Source organism: Pseudophryne corroboree, chromosome 2, assembly GCF_028390025.1.
Source record: "Pseudophryne corroboree isolate aPseCor3 chromosome 2, aPseCor3.hap2, whole genome shotgun sequence".
Lineage (NCBI taxonomy): Eukaryota > Metazoa > Chordata > Amphibia > Anura > Myobatrachidae > Pseudophryne > Pseudophryne corroboree.
Window position 1 is genome coordinate 234,597,749 of NC_086445.1, and position 17,350 is coordinate 234,615,098.

The following is a 17,350-nucleotide window of genomic DNA, read 5'->3' on the forward strand; positions in this document are numbered from 1 at the left end:
TCAACTAGTAAATAATAAAATACCCTAACATAAGGGTCTATGTACTAAGCCTTGGAGAGAGATAACGTGCAGACAAAGTACCAAGCAATTGACTCCTAACTAGAGATGTGCACCGGACATTTTTCGGATTTTGGTTTTGGATTCGGTTCCGCGGCCGTGTTTTGGATTCGGACGCGTTTTGGCAAAACCTCCCTGAAATTTTTTAGTTGGATTCGGGTGTGTTTTGGATTCGGGTGTTTTTTTTTTTTTTTTTCAAAAAACCCTCAAAAACAGCTTAAATCATAGAATTTGGGGGTAATTTTGATCCCATAGTATAATTAATCTCAATAACCATAATTTCCAGTCTATTCTAAACACCTCACAATATTATTTTTAGTCCTAAAATTTGCACCGAGTTCGCTGGATGACTAAGCTAAGCGACCCAAGAGGCCGGCACAAACACCTGGCCCATCTAGGAGTGGCACTGCAGTGTCAGACAGGATGACACTTAAAAAAATTGTCCCCAAACATCACATGATGCAAAGATAAATTAAAGAAAAAAGAGGTGCAAGATTGAATTGTCCTTGGGCCCTCCCACCCACCCTTATGTTGTATAAACAGGACATGCACACTTTAACAAACCCATCATTTCAGTGACAGGGTCTGCCACATGACTGTGGCTGAAATGACTGGTTGGTTTGGGCCCCCACCAAAAAAGAAGCAATCAATCTCTCCTTGCACAAACTGGCTCTACAGAGGCAATATGTCCACCGCCTCCTCATCCTCCGATTCCTCACCCCTTTCACTGTGTACATCCCCCTCCTCACAGATTATTAATTCGTCCCCACTGGAACCCACCATCTCAGGTCCCTGTGTACTTTCTGGAGACAATTGCTGGTGAATGTCTCCACGGAGGAATTGATTATAATTCATTTTGATGAACATCATCTTCTCCACATTTTCTGGAAGTAACCTCGTACAACGATTGCTGACAAGGTGAGCGGCTGCACTAAACACTCTTTCGGAGTACACACTGGAGGGGGGGCAACTTAGGTAAAATAAAGCCAGTTTGTGGAAGGGCCTCCAAATTGCCTCTTTTTCCTGCCAGTATACGTACGGAGTGTCTGACGTTCCTACTTGGATGCGGTCACTCATATAATCCTCCACCATTCTTTCAATGGTGACAAAATCATATGCAGTGACAGTAGACGACATGTCAGTAATCGTTTGCAGGTCCTTCAGTCCGGACCAGATGTCAGCACTCGCTCCAGACTGCCCTGCATCACCGCCAGCGGGTGGGCTCGGAATTCTTAGCCTTTTCCTCGCAGCCCCAGTTGCGGGAGAATGTGATGGAGGAGCTGTTGGCGGGTCACATTCCGCTTGACTTGACAAGTGTCTCACCAGCAGGTCTTTGAACCTCTGCACACTTGTGTCTGCTGGAAAGAGAGATACAACGTAGGATCGAGCACAGTGGCCAAAATGTAGTGCTCTGATTTCAACAGATTGACCACCCCGTGAATCCTGGTTAAGTGAATTAAGGGCTCCATCCACAAGTCCCACATGCCTAGCGGAATCGCTTCGTTTTAGCTCCTCCTTCAATGTCTCCAGCTTCTTCCGCAAAAGCCTGATGAGGGGAATGACCTGACTCAGGCTGGCAGTGTCTGAACTGACTTCACGTGTGGCAAGTTCAAAGGGTTGCAGAACCTTGCACAATGTTGAAATCATTCTCCACTGCGCTTGAGTCAGGTGCATTCCCCCTCCTTTGCCTATATCATAGGTAGATGTATAGGCTTGAATGGCCTTTTGCTGCTCCTCCATCCACTGAAGCATATAGAGGGTTGAATTCCACCTCGTTACCACCTCTTGCTTCAGATGATGGCGGGGCAGGTTCAGGAGTGTTTGCTGGTGCTCCAGTCTTCGGCACGGGGCTGAATGCCGAAAGTGGCCCACAATTCTTCGGGCCACCGACAGCATCTCTTGCACGCCCCTGTCGTTGTTTTTTTTTTTTAAATTCTGCACCACCAAATTCAATGTATGTGCAAAACGTGGGACGTGCTGGAATTTGCCCACATGTAATGCACGCACAATATTGGTGGCGTTGTCCGATGTCACAAATCCCCAGGAGAGTCCAATTGGGGTAAGCCATTCTGCGATGATGTTCCTCAGTTTCCGTAAGAGGTAGTCAGCTGTGTGCCTCTTATGGAAAGCGGTGATAGAAAGCATAGCCTGCCTAGGAACGAGTTGGCGTTTGCGAGATGCTGCTACTGGTGCCACCGCTGCTGTTCTTGGTGCGGGAGGCAATACATCTACCCAGTGGGCTGTCACAGTCATATAGTCCTGAGTCTGCCCTGCTCCACTTGTCCACATGTCCGTGGTTAAGTGGACATTGGGTACAACTGCATTTTTTAGGACACTGGTGACTCTTTTTCTGACGTCTGTGTACATTCTCGGTATCGCCTGCCTAGAGAAATGGAACCTAGATGGTATTTGATACTGGGGACACGGTACCTCAATCAATTCTCTAATTCCCTGTGAATTAACGGTGGATACCGGACACACGTTTAACACCACCGCAGCTGCCAAGACCTGAGTTATCCGCTTTGCAGCAGGATGACTGCTGTGATATTTCATCTTCCTCGCAAAGGACTGTTGGACAGTCAATTGCTTACTGGAAGTAGTACAAGTGGTCTTCCGACTTCCCCTCTGGGATGACGATCGACTCCCAGCAGCATCAACAGCAGCGCCAGCAGCAGTAGGCATTACACTCAAGGATGCATCGGAGGAATCCCAGGTAGGAGAGGACTCGTCAGACTTACCAGTGACATGGCCTGCAGGACTATTGGCTGTCCTGTCTAAGGAGGAAATTGACACTGAGGGAGTTGGTGGTGTGGTTTGCAGGAGCTTGGTTACAAGAGGAAGGGATTTAGTTGTCAGTGGACTGCTTCCGCTGTCATCCAAAGTTTTTGAACTTGTCAATGACTTCTGATGAATGCGCTCCAGGTGACGTATAAGGGAGGATGTTCCTAGGTGGTTCACATCCTTACCCCTACTTATTATAGCTTGACAAAGGCAACACACGGCTTGACACCTGTTGTCCGCATTTCTGTTAAAATAATTCCACACCGAAGAGGTGATTTTTTTTTTTTTTTTTTGTAATTTGACCAGGCATGTCAATGGCCATATTCATCCCACGGGCAACAGGTGTCTCCCCGGGTGCCTGACTTAAACAAACCACCTGACCATCAGAATCCTCCTTGTCAATTTCCTCCCCAGCGCCAGCAACACCCATATCCTCATCCTGGTGTACTTCAACAGTGACATCTTCAATTTGACTATTGGGAACTGGACTGCGGGTGCTCCTTCCAGAACTTGCAGGGGGCGTGCAAATGGTGGAAGGCACCACCTCTTCCCGTCCAGTGTTGGGAAGGTCAGGCATCGCAACTGACACAATTGGACTCTCCTTGGGGATTTGTGATTTAGAAGAACGTACAGTTCTTTGCTGTGCTTTTGCCAGCTTAAGTCTTTTCATTTTTCTAGCGGGAGGATGAGTGCTTCCATCCTCATGTGAAGCTGAACCACTAGCCATGAACATAGGCCAGGGCCTCAGCCGTTCCTTGCCACTCCGTGTCATAAATGGCATATTGGCAAGTTTACGCTTCTCATCAGACGCTTTTAATTTTGATTTTTGGGTCATTTTACTGAACTTTTGTTTTTTGGATTTTACATGCTCTCAACTATGACATTGGGCATCGGCCTTGGCAGACGACGTTGATGGCATTTCATCGTCTCGGCCATGACTAGTGGCAGCAGCTTCAGCACGAGGTGGAAGTGGATCTTGATCTTTCCCTATTTTACCCTCCATATTTTTGTTCTCCATTTTTTTATGTGTGGAATTATATGCCAGTAATATATCAATAGCAATGTCCTACTGTACTGTACTATATATGTATACTGTTGGTCACCAAAATGCTGCACTGTAATACTAGAAGCTATTGAAAAGTATATATATTATTGTATATATCAGTCCAGAGCGGTGTAAATGTGACGGGATCGGTATGAAATACCTCCAATCAAAATCCCGACGTTCAAAATCCCGACACCAATTGACCGATGGTCAAAATCCCGACATGGACAAAATACCGACATTTAAAATACCGACAAGGTTAAAATACCGACAAGGTCAAAATACCGACATGCCGTTTTTGTTGTTTTTTTGTGTGTGTATATCGACATAAGTCGACATGGACACCATATAAAGTGTACCGCGTCCCCACGCATGGCTCGCCATGCTGCGCTCGGCACACTATTATATTCCCCCTCCAGGTCCACTGGGATGGTAAAGTATGAACAAGTCGGTTTCAATGAAAAAAAATCATGAAAAACTCATGTCGGTATTTTGACCTGTCGGCATTTTACATGTCGGTATTTTGACCTTGTCGGTATTTTAAATGTCTGTATTTTGTCCATGTCGGGATTTTGACCTTGTCGGGATTTTGACCATCGGTCAATTGGTGTCGGGATTTTGAACGTCGGGATTTTGATTGGAGGTAAACTGACTGCATCCCACTGTGACCCATGTGTCCTGACAAGCAGTATAGAAGCTATAGAAAAGTATATATATTATTGTATATATCAGTACAGAGCAGTGTAACTGTGACACGTGTCCTGACAAGCAGTATAAAAGCTATAGAAAAGTATATATATTATTGTATATATCAGTACAGAGCGGTGTAACTGTGACCCATGTGTGTCCTGACAAGCAGTATAGAAGCTATAGAAATGTATTTAAAATTATTGTATATATCCGTACAGAGCAGTGTAACTGTGACCATGTGTCCTGGCAAGCAGTATAGAAGCTATAGAAAAGTATATATATTATTGTATATATCAGTACAGAGCAGTGTAACTGTGACCCATGTGTCCTGACAAGCAGTATAGAAGCTATAGAAAAGTATATATATTACTGTATATATCAGTACAGAGCGGTGTAACTGTGACCATGTGTCCTGACAAGCAGTATAGAAGCTATAGAAAAGTATATATATTATTGTATATATCAGTACAGAGCTGTGTAACTGTGACCCATGTGTGTCCTGACAAGCAGTATAGAAGCTATAGAAATGTATTTAAAATTATTGTATATATCCGTACAGAGCAGTGTAACTGTGACCATGTGTCCTGGCAAGCAGTATAGAAGCTATAGAAAAGTATATATATTATTGTATATATCAGTACAGAGCAGTGTAACTGTGACCCATGTGTCCTGACAAGCAGTATAGAAGCTATAGAAAAGTATATATATTGTTGTATATATCAGTACAGAGCAGTGTAACTGTGACACCTGTGTCCTGACAAGCAGTATAGAAGCTATAGAAAATAAGAAAAGTATATATATTGTTGTATATATCAGTACAGAGCTGTGTAACTGTAACACGTGTCCTGACAAGCAGTATAGAAGCTAAAGAAAAGTTTTTATATTATTGTATATATCAGTACAGAGCGGTGTAACTGTGACCCATGTGTGTCCTGACAAGCAGTATAGAAGCTATAGAAATGTATTTAAAATTATTGTATATATCCGTACAGAGCAGTGTAACTTTGACCATGTGTCCTGGCAAGCAGTATAGAAGCTATAGAAAAGTATATATATTGTTGTATATATCAATACAGAGCAGTGTAACTGTGACCATGTGTCCTAACAAGCAGTATAGAAGCTATAGAAAAATATATATTATATACTGGTGGTCCCCAGTCCCCACAATGCAGCACACTGATCAGATATTTGCAGCACACTGAGCACAGATATGGAGCGTTTTCAGGCAGAGAACGTAGATATTTTCAGCACACTGAGCATAGATATTTTCAGCACACTGAGCACAGATTACGGAGCTTTTCAGGGAGAGAACGCAACCACGTCCTCTCCGTTCAATCTCCAAAGCACGAGTGAAAATGGCGGCGATGCGCAGCTCCTTATATAGCATACGAATCTCGCGAGAATCCGACAGTGGAATGATGACGTTCGGGCGCGTTCTGGTTAACAGAGCAAGGCGGGAAGATCCGAGGCTGCCTCGGAACCGTGTAAAATAGGTGAAGTTCGGGGGGGTTCGGATCTCGAGGAACCGAACCCGCTCATCTCTACTCCTAACTGTCATTTTTCAAACATATGTGTCAATTTATTTATTATGTATTGGATGGAGATAAAATACCAGCTAATCAGCTCCTAACTGCCATGTTACAGGCTGTTTGAACAATGACAGTTAGGAGCTGATTGGCTGGTACTATATCTCTTTCCACTTTATCTCCATACAAGGCTTAGTAAATAGACCCCATAGCTTGGAACATGGCAGTTAGAAGCTGATTAATTGGTACTTTATTTGTATCTACTTTATCTTGCTCCAATGTTTAGTACATAGACCTTATACCAGTGCCGTAACTAGGCATTTTAGCGCTGTGTGCAAGAAATAGCATTGGCGCCCCCCCCATGCAAGACAGGGGCAGTGTGCGCCGCAGGCGTGCAAAAAATATATAGGGGCGTGGCCACAAAATAATACCAATTCATACTACGGTGCACAGTAGTCTCTATTATTCAAATTACGCCACACAGTAGCGCCACTACACCAGGTAGAGCCCCTTTTTTACACATTACGACAGACAGCGCCCCCTTTTTACAGAATACGGCAGCCAGCGTCCCCTTTTTACACATTACGGCAGCCAGCGTCCCCCTTTTTATACCTTATGGCAGACAGCGTCCCCCTTTTTACATCTTACGGCAAACAGCGTCCCACTTCTTACGCCTTATGGCAGCCAGTCCCCCTTTTTACACATTGTGGCAGAAGAGAGAGAGCGAGAGAGAGAGAGAGGGGGGAGAGAGTGTTAGGGAGAGAGAGGGAGGAGTGTTAGGGAGAGAAAAGAGAGCAGTGCCAGATATGCACATGCCCCCACAGCGCCAGATACGCACATGCCCCCACAGCGCCAGATACGCACATGCCCCCACAGCGCCAGATATGCACATGCCCCCACAGCGCCAGATATGCACATGGCCCCACAGTGCCAGATATGCACATGCCCCCACAGCGCCAGATATGCACATGCCCCCACAGTGTCAGACATGCCAACACAGCGCCAGATACGCACATGCCCCCACAGCGCCAGATACGCACATGCCCCCACAGCGCCAGATACGCACATGCCCCCACAGCGCCAGATACGCACATGCCCCCACAGCGCCAGATACGCACATGCCCCCACAGCGCCAGATACGCACATGCCCCCACAGCGCCAGATACGCACATGCCCCCACAGCGCCAGATACGCACATGCCCCCACAGCGCCAGATACGCACATGCCCCCACAGCGCCAGATACGCACATGCCCCCACAGCACCAGCACTCTGTTATTGGTGGAGCCTTCAGTATATATACACACATCTGTACATATACTGTATATAGTCATACATACAGCATACTTCCAAACATACACACAGCATACATACTGTATATACATAGCATATACATTACATACACATAACGGACACACACATATCTCACATACACATACAGACTACCTCCCCTCTACTGAGTCCCGGATTTAAGAGGCACCTGACTGCTGCAGAGTCCGTGGGAGCGTTGGAGGCAGTCATTCACAGCTTTGCCCCTCCACCGATTCCAGTGCAGTGGCTCATCTGGCTGCCTCTCTGCCTGAGAGGAGCTCAGCTGCGCGCTGCTACTGCAGCTCCAACTACAGGCAGCCAGCGGTCACTAGCTCCCCACAGCGCCAAATTTGAAGTGGCAGGCAGAGAACCGGGAGCTGGCACCTATGGCAGCGCTCCCGAGTCACTTGAATAGGCGGCGGTGATGAAGGCGGAAAACATGCTGCAGTGCTGGCGGGACTCGGAGTGACTGCCCGAGTCCTTTGCAGAGGCGGCGCAGAGGTCACGAGGCGGCGGGAGACAGGCTGCGGCGCCGGCAGGACACATAGTATTGTAGTTAATGACTGGTGGTAGCGGGCGTGCGCGGGGGAAGTGGGGGTGGGGGGTGGGATGGTGCGCCTTCAGTGCATTTGCGCTGTGGGCAAGGCACCATCGGCACATAGGTAGTTACGGCTCTGCCCTATACTATAGTTAACTAAACAGTTTTATTAACAGTAAAGTACTGTATATATAAATATATTCATGTAGAAGTTTATGTTAAATCTCTTTTCCCTCATATTATTAACATGTCTGACCTATTTAATATATATATATATATATATATATATATATATATATATATATATATATATATATATATATATATATATTCTCTGACGTCCTAGTGGATGCTGGGGACTCCGTCAGGACCATGGGGAATAGCGGCTCCGCAGGAGACAGGGCACAAAAGTAAAAGCTTTAGGATCAGGTGGTGTGCACTGGCTCCTCCCCCTATGACCCTCCTCCAAGCCTCAGTTAGATTTTTGTGCCCGGCCGAGAAGGGTGCAATCTAGGTGGCTCTCCTAAAGAGCTGCTTAGAGTAAAAGTTTTGTTAGGGACAGTATTTTATTGACTATAGAGCATTTAAAGGATGCATTTCTATATATGCGAGATGCACAGAGGGATATTTGCACTCTGGCATCAAGAGTAAGTGCGATGTCCATATCTGCCAGAAGTTGTTTATGGACACGACAGTGGTCAGGTGATGCAGATTCCAAACGGCAAACACCCCTTAGGGTGGATAAGGCGCTCACACGCTTATCAAAACAAGTGGCGGTACCGTCTCCAGATAGGGCCGCCCTCAAGGAGCCAGCTGATAGGAGGCTGGAAAATATCCTAAAAAGTATATACACACATACTGTTGTTATACTGCGACCAGCGATCGCCTCAGCCTGGATGTGCAGCGCTGGGGTGGCTTGGTCGGATTCCCTGACTGAAAATATTGATACCCTTGACACATAAGGGCAAGCGGGCAAAAGGCCAGTCATATCTGCCATGGGATAGAGGAAAGGGAAGAAGACTGCAGCAGGCAGCCCATTCCCAGAAACAGAAGCCCTCCACCGCTTCTGCCAAGTCCTCAGCATGACGCTGGGGCCGTACAAGCGGACTCGGGTGCGGTGGGGGGGGGTCGTCTCAAGAGTTTCAGCACGCAGTGGGCTCACTCGCAAGTGGACCCCTGGATCCTACAAGTAGTATCCCAGGGGTACAGATTGGAAATTCGAGACGTCTCCCCCTCGCAGGTTCCTGAAGTCTGCTTTACCAACGTCTCCCTCCGACAGGGAGGCAGTAGTGGAAACAATTCACAAGCTGTATTCCCAGCAGGTGATAATCAAAGTACCCCTCCTACAACAAGGAAAGGGGTATTATTCCACAATATATTGTGGTACTGAAGCCAGACGGCTCGGTGAGACCTATTCTAAATCTGAAATAGTTGAACACTTACATACAAAGGTTCAAATCAAGATGGAGTCACTCAGAGCAGTGATAGTGAACCAGGAAGAAGGGGACTATATGGTGTCCCGGGACATCAGGGATGCTTACCTCCATGTCCCAATTTGCCCTTCTCACCAAGGGTACCTCAGGTTCGTGGTACAGAACTGTCCCTATCAGTTTCAGACGCTGCCGGTTGGATTGTCCACGGCACCCCGGGTCCTTACCAAGGTAATGGCCGAAATGATGATTCTTCTTCAAAGAAAATGGACGATCTCCTGATAGGGGCAAGGTCCAGAGAACAGTTGGAGGTCGGAGTAGCACTATCTCAAGTAGTTCTACGACAGCACGGGTGGATTCTAAATATTCCAAAACCGCAGCTGTTTCCGACGACACGTCTGCTGTTCCTAGGGATGATTCTGGACACAGTCCAGAAAAAGGTGTTTCTCCCGGAGAAGAAAGCCAGGGAGTTATCCGAGCTAGTCAGGAACCTCCTAAAACCAGGAAAAGTGTCAGTGCATCATTGCACAAGGGTCCTGGGAAAAATGGTGGCTTCTTACGAAGCGATTCCATTCGGTAGATTTCACGCAAGAACTTTTCAGTGGGATCTGCTGGAAAAATGGTCCGGATCGCATCTTCAGATGCATCAGCGGATAACCCTGTCTCCAAGGACAAGGGTGTTTCTTCTGCGGTGGCTGCAGAGTGCTCATCTACTAAAGGGCCGCAGATTCGGCATTCAGGACTGGGTCCTGGTGACCACGGATGCCAGCCTGAGAGGCTGGGGAGCAGTCACACAGGGAAAAAATTTCCAGGGAGTGTGATCAAGTCTGGAGACTTCTCTCCACATAAATATACTGGAGCTAAGGGCAATTTACAATGTTCTAAGCTTAGCAAGACCTCTGCTTCAAGGTCAGCCGGTATTGATCCAGTGGGACAACATCACGGCAGTCGCCCACGTAAACAGACAGGGCGGCACAAGAAGCAGTAGAGCAATGGCAGAAACTGCAAGGATTCTTCGCTGGGCGAAAAATCATGTGATAGCACTGTCAGCAGTGTTCATTCCGGGAGTGGACAACTGGGAAGCAGACTTCCTCAGCAGGCACGACCTCCACCCGGGAGAGTGGGGACTTGATCGGGAAGTATTCCACATGATTGTGAACCGTTGGGAAAGACCAAAGGTGGACATGATGGCGTCCCGCCTGAACAAAAAACTGGACAGGTATTGCGCCAGGTCAAGAGACCCTCAAGCAATATCTGTGGACGTTCTGGTAACACCGTGGGTGTACCAGTCGGTGTATGTGTTCCCTCCTCTGCTTCTCATAACCAAGGTACTGAGAATTATAAGACGTAGAGGAGTAAGAACTATACTCGTGGCTCCGGATTGGCCAAGAAGGACGTGGCACCCGGAACTTCAAGAAATGCTCACAGAGGACTCATGGCCTCTGCCGCTAAGAAGGGACTTGCTTCAGCAAGTACCAGGTCTGTTCCAAGACTTACCGCGGCTGCGTTTGACGGCATGGCGGTGGAACGCCAGATCCTAAGGGAAAAAGGCATTCCGGAAGAGGTCATTCCTACCCTGGTCAAAGCCAGGAAGGAGGTGACCACAAAACATTATCACCACATGTGGCGAAAATATGTTGCGTGGTGTGAGGCCAGGAAGGCCCCACGAAGAAATTTCAACTCGGTCGATTCCTGCATTTCCTGCAAACAGGAGTGTCTATGGGCCTCAAATTGGGGTCCATTAAGGTTCAAATTTTGGCCCTGTCAATTTTCTTCCAGAAAGAATTGGCTTCAGTTCCTGAAGTCCAGAAGTTTGTCAAGGGAGTATTGCATATACAACCCCCTTTTTGTGCCTCCAGTGGCACTGTGGGATCTCAACGTAGTTCTGGGATTCCTCAAATCACATTTTAAACCGCTCAAATCTGTGGATTTGAAATATCTCACATGAAAAGTGACCATGCTGTTGGCCCTGGCCTCGGCCAGGCGTGTGTCAGAATTGGCGGCTTTGTCTCACAAAAGCCATATCTGGTTGTCCATTCGGACAGGGCAGAGCTGCGGACTCGTCCCCAGTTTCTTCCTAAGGTGGTGTCAGCGTTTCACCTGAACCAGCTTATTGTGGTACCTGCGGCTACTAGGGACTTGGAGGACTCCAAGTTGCTAGATGTTGTCAGGGCCCTGAAAATATAGGTTTCCAGGACGGCTGGAGTCGGGAAAACTGACTCGCTGTTATCCTGTATGCACCCAACAAACTGGGTGCTCTTGCTTCTAAGCAGACGATTGCTCGTTGGATTTGTAGCAGATTTCAACTTGCACATTCTGTGGCAGGCCTGCCACAGCCTAAATCTGTCAAGGCCCATTCCACAAGGAAGGTGGGCTCATCCTGGGCGGCTGCCCGAGGGGTCTCGGCATTACAACTCTGCCGAGCAGCTACGTGGTCGGGGGAGAACACGTTTGTAAAATTCTACAAATTTGATACCCTGGCTAAAGAGGACCTGGAGTTCTCTCATTCGGTGCTGCAGAGTCATCCGCACTCTCCCGCCCGTTTGGGAGCTTTGGTATAATCCCCATGGTCCTGACGGAGTCCCCAGCATCCACTAGGACGTCAGAGAAAATAAGATTTTACTTACCGATAAATCTATTTCTCGTAGTCCGTAGTGGATGCTGGGCGCCCATCCCAAGTGCGGATTGTCTGCAATACTTGTACATAGTTATTGTTACAAAAATCGGGTTATTATTGTTGTGAGCCATCTTTTCAGAGGCTCCGCTGTTATCATGCTGTTAACTGGGTTCAGATCACAGGTTGTACAGTGTGATTGGTGTGGCTGGTATGAGTCTTACCCGGGATTCAAAATCCTTCCTTATTGTGTACGCTCGTCCGGGCACAGTATCCTAACTGAGGCTTGGAGGAGGGTCATAGGGGGAGGAGCCAGTGCACACCACCTGATCCTAAAGCTTTTACTTTTGTGCCCTGTCTCCTGCGGAGCCGCTATTCCCCATGGTCCTGACGGAGTCCCCAGCATCCACTACGGACTACGAGAAATAGATTTATCGGTAAGTAAAATCTTATTATCTGCAACCTCTAATAGTAATCAGTGTTGCCGAGGCGGAGCAGGTGCTCTTTACTCTTTCTGTTTGGCTCCTGTGAGAAAGTCAGTGACCAAAGAAACCCAGATAGGAACATGTGAGATAATGATTATATACTGTAGGTGTCTTTCCATTAGAGTGATCCATTCTGATACCGTGTGCATATGTGCTGAGGCTCTAAAGAAAATGCTATATGAACTTGAGAAAGAATTAATGTGTCAGTTGAGTAATTTGCATGAGGAACGGCAGGCACTTCTGGATAAAGAAACAGGAATACAGATGTATGCAGTGGTGGGATTCAAATAAATAAACAACAGGTTCTATGTCCTAATGACCATTTTAAGTATACCAAAAGATATACCGAAAGGTAGTTTAATAATTTATGCATTTAATACTCAAATAAGAACAATAAAAGAGGTACACAAAACTAGATTATGTTATAAGAAAGAGTTTTAAAATCTTAATGAAAAAATATTAAATAATGCCTGACAATTATTGAAGATATTTCCATATTGCTGTTTGATTAGCGTCCTCACTTGCAATTTTATCCGAGCATCATCGGCTGTGTGATTTATCCTTTACCATCTTTTCACTGTAGGAGTAGGAGTCCATACCTTTAGCGGTAGGCCAATTAAACTAGTAGTCATTATGTTTGATATACTAGAAACAGGCGACTTCTCTTCTCTGAACATATAATGTTCATCTTTGAAAAAACCCTTTCCGCTTCTGCTGAACTTACAGCAATTGTTCTGACAATATTTTTAGCTCTTTGAACACTTTGAGGAATTGAATAGTTCTGGGAATTTTTTAAAACGTTTTCCACGAAATCTCGATACTCATTAATATCAATTTAGTAATTGAAAATGTCATTAAATGCAAGCAATAAAACAAGGAAAAAGTGGAACTACCAGAGGAGAAAAAGAGGGACTACATACATACCCCTAGCCAGTTGGCCTGCCCCAGGACAGGGTCTGCACTTGACTCCTCGATGCAGCTGCACGCTGGTGGTGGTGGGTGAGTGACCGCTCCGCTGCGATCTGCTCATGAAAATGGCGCCTGATAGCAACGGGCGTTCCAGAACCAGTGGCAGAGCCATCTGTCACCCCTGCTTAGCCTGAGCTGCCACCCGAACACCCGCCCGCCAGCACAGACCACAACAGGGCCGAGCGTCTCTGTGTAGCACTGCAGAGTTCCTCCATGCCCGACCCACCCTCTCTCAGCGTCTTGACATGCTTACTGAACATGTTAGGATTCAGGACACTAGGAAGAGGAGGAGTCAGCAGGCCAGGGCTGGGTGCGGAGGAACTCTGCAGTGGCACACAAACAGAGATGCTCTGCCCTGTTGCGGTTGCCTGGGTGTGCGGGCGGCAGCTCAGGCTATGACCGAGGTCTTCCCTACTGGTTTCGGAATGGCGTTCTGGAGCAAATATAGCCCTGGCAGTGCTCATTAGCAAATGTTTCGCAGAACCATACCTAACATTAGGTATCGGTTCTGCGGAACCGGTGCGAACCGGCTGAATCCCACTACTGGATGTATGGTTATTGGGATAGGATGCGGTTATGTGACCGCTGTGACTATACCGACACTGGAATCCCGAACGGAGCACAGCCCGACGGTTGGCATGCCAACCAACAGGGACTATTTCCACTCGTGGGTGTCCAGCCCATAGACTTATTAATGTAACAACCAATATTCACTGACACTCTAAAAAGCAGAATCTACGGTCCTTACTGAATTAGGCCCTATGTATAAAATAGATTTATAATTCAATGACCCACAAAGCATAAAACATAAAAAATAAAATCATGCTTAAAAACACATGCTTTTTTTCCCTAGAAGAGCTGGTCATAGGTCTGTCTGATTTTGGCTGTCTTGAACAAATCTTGATTTGTTCCCCCATTCTTGCTCAACATTACTGGTGTGTTTATTTAGGAGATCACTCTTTCTCTCTCTACAGTGAATGCGGACTGTATTGTACCTGTGCTACGTGAAATCTACTAAATACATTCTTGATTAGAGGTGAGTGCTCCATAACGCAATTTATACTGAAAAGTTAATAGTCACTATGGACATTAGAGTTGGGGTTTCACTATATCACAATTTTACAAGGATAATTCCATGATTCCTATTTGAACAATTTCTTTTGCAAAATTTGAGTTAGTGCAGAGGTTCTTAAATGTGGTCCTCAAGGCACCCCAATGGTCCAGGTATTAGGTATATCCATGGCTCAGCACAGATGGCTAAATCAAATTGACTGAGGTGCTAATTAAGTCATCTGTGGCCAAGCATGGATAAACTTAAACCCTGAACTGTTGGGGTGCCTTGAGGACTGCATCTGCCGCCCCACCTAAATGATCATAATAGTGGGACTTCTGTGTCTTAGCCCTATGCAATTTGGAAAATCTCACCCCCTCCCTGTCTGTAATGATGTTTCTACCAGTATTGTTAACTGGGAATTGTAATTTAAATAGTATTGTGTTAGAAGCTGACACGGGTCTGTTTGCACATATTAGCACCTTAGTCAATTTGATTTAGCCACCCACCCTTATTTTGGATATTAAAAAAGACATGCATAGTTTAACAAACCAAGCACTTCAGTGACAGGAACTGACACTTTGGTGGCTGAAGTGATTGGTTTGTTTGGACCCCCACAAAACATTTTTTTGGAAGGACTACCTCTGAACACTAATGAGAAGGTTAATGAGGAGGGTGTTTATTACATTATAATATTTTAAAATAAATGTATGAACTCGCAGCAAATGATGTAATATGGAGGAGGTGCCTAGATAACATTTTTACCTCTACTAACTTTGGCCTCACAAATGGAGCAGATGCTTTCACAAACATTGTCAGGATTTGGATAAAAATAATTCCATACCCAATTGGTGGCTTTTTTGGTCTAATTCACAGGCATAACAATGGCTTTCTTTTTATCATGGACAAGAACTGCAGCCACTATGCTGACTTACACAAACAACATAATCAACATCCTCAGTGTCAGATAGTAGTAGTACACACATCCCCCTAATCCTGTTCCACTTCCACACAAGCATCCTCAATTTCTTTTTTTTATCTGCAAATTAATTTTAATCAAATATTTTGTCCAGATACAGAGATCATGAAAGGCGTATAATAGATATAAAGTAAATCTTCAAGGCATGTACAATGAAAGAACAATAGTCAGATCTCTATATATGACATACAATGACTTATAAAATACACCAAACCTCTCAAGCAGAAAATGTAAATTATAATAATCAGAATCTATGTAAAAGGTCAAAAGAAGAAAGCAGGAGGGAAAGAAATACAAATAGAAGAAAAGATAGATTATTCAGAAAAGAAAGTAAGGAAAAAGAAAAGACAGATATAGAAAGGTTCTCTCCCCTATCCCCCAGGGCTAGAATAGGTCTACAGAAAAAAACAGAATAAGTTGTGAAAGCGCGGTGCCTCCTAGTGAGAGAACTTACAATGATCTAATACTTTCTATGTCAGCCAAGGATACCAGGTAGCTGTAAAGGATTGAGTTTTCACTTCTAATGCTGAAATAAGGTCATCCATTGTCATATGATGATCTAAGTGGGTGCTCCACTCCTTCATACTGGGGATCACGCCTGACTTCCAATGCACAGGTATAACCGCCTTAGAGGCACTAAGAATATAGCGGTGTAACGTTTTCTTAAGCTGAGATCGGGGTCTGCGTGTAAGATTTAATAATCAGAAGCTAGGACAAAGAGGCAGATCTTCTCAAAGTATAATGTTAGCCGCTTCTAACACGCCAATAAGGCTGAAGGAGGGAGCACTCCCACCATATATGTAAAGGGGTGCCAACAGCCGCCTTACATCTCCAACATGTATTGGGGACCACTGATCATCACTGTGCTGCGAACAACGGCAGCTAGCAATCAACTCGGAATGACCCCCAATGACACAAATATATGTATATTATATTATACATCTATATATTATATCTATATATACACATAATATATAATATATATGTCATTATCTCAGTAGGGGACCCAAAAATGTGGGATTTGAAATTTTGTATAAGGGATACTCAACCTGTACTAAAAATACCCTCCCAGTCATCTTCAACTACCAAACCCGTGAGATCCAGTTCCCAATCTTTAACAAATTTAGGTTGGGAAGAGAATCTACAGTATGATCTATTATCAATTTGTAGACTGTAGAGAGGGTGTGGCGCGGATAAGTGTGGGAGAGGCACGATTGTTCAAACAAAGTCACAGCCCGTCTACCATGCACAGGAGAATAAAGACTCATGAGAAAGTGTTTAATCTGAAAGTATCTCCAAATTTCCTTGTTCGGTAAATCCCACGCATCCTCAATTTATATTATGTCCTCATCACCATCTTTACTTGTACTGCTCGAAAAGGGAAGAAGAAAGAATGTCTCTTTGTTGGCGCACGAAGAATAATTAAAATTTAACTTTTAATAGATCCATTTCTCCCCACATGTGCAAATGGTGCAGAAATGGTGGAAAAAGGCAAAAAAAGGCTTCTCTATGAGGACAGTGTGAAAAATTTCTGATTAACACATAGCTAACATGGACACCCTTAGACTCTCTTCAGTGATGTGTGATATTTCTGAATGCACAGTTTGTTCTGCCTTAGCGAGTTTAATTTTTATGATACCTCTTCTTGACTCTGAGTGAAAGAGTCTTGCATCAAAATAAAAACGAAGGGAAGTCATAGCAAGACAGTGCTAAGACACTCCTGAGGATTTGTCATTTCCTATAACCAGAGGCGGATTGGCCATAGGGTTCACAGGGAAGATTCCCGGTGGGCCGGCGCACCCGTGGGGGCCTGTTTTGTTTGAGGACATGTGGTCCTTTTTAATAAACATAATCAATAAGATGCAAAATAATTTGC

The 17,350-nt window shown here is 45.4% G+C and overlaps 1 protein-coding gene across 2 annotated transcripts in view; it reads left to right on the forward strand.

The window, feature by feature from the left end:
• LOC135011530 (retinol dehydrogenase 7-like) overlaps positions 1–17,350 on the forward strand; it is a 237,625-nt gene that overhangs the window by 115,083 nt on the left and 105,192 nt on the right. For both annotated transcript variants that reach the window (XM_063952470.1, XM_063952469.1), the window contains one exon: positions 14,419–14,480. The gene's annotated coding sequence lies outside the window, so the exon portion shown is untranslated. The remainder of the gene's footprint in view (positions 1–14,418; positions 14,481–17,350) is intronic.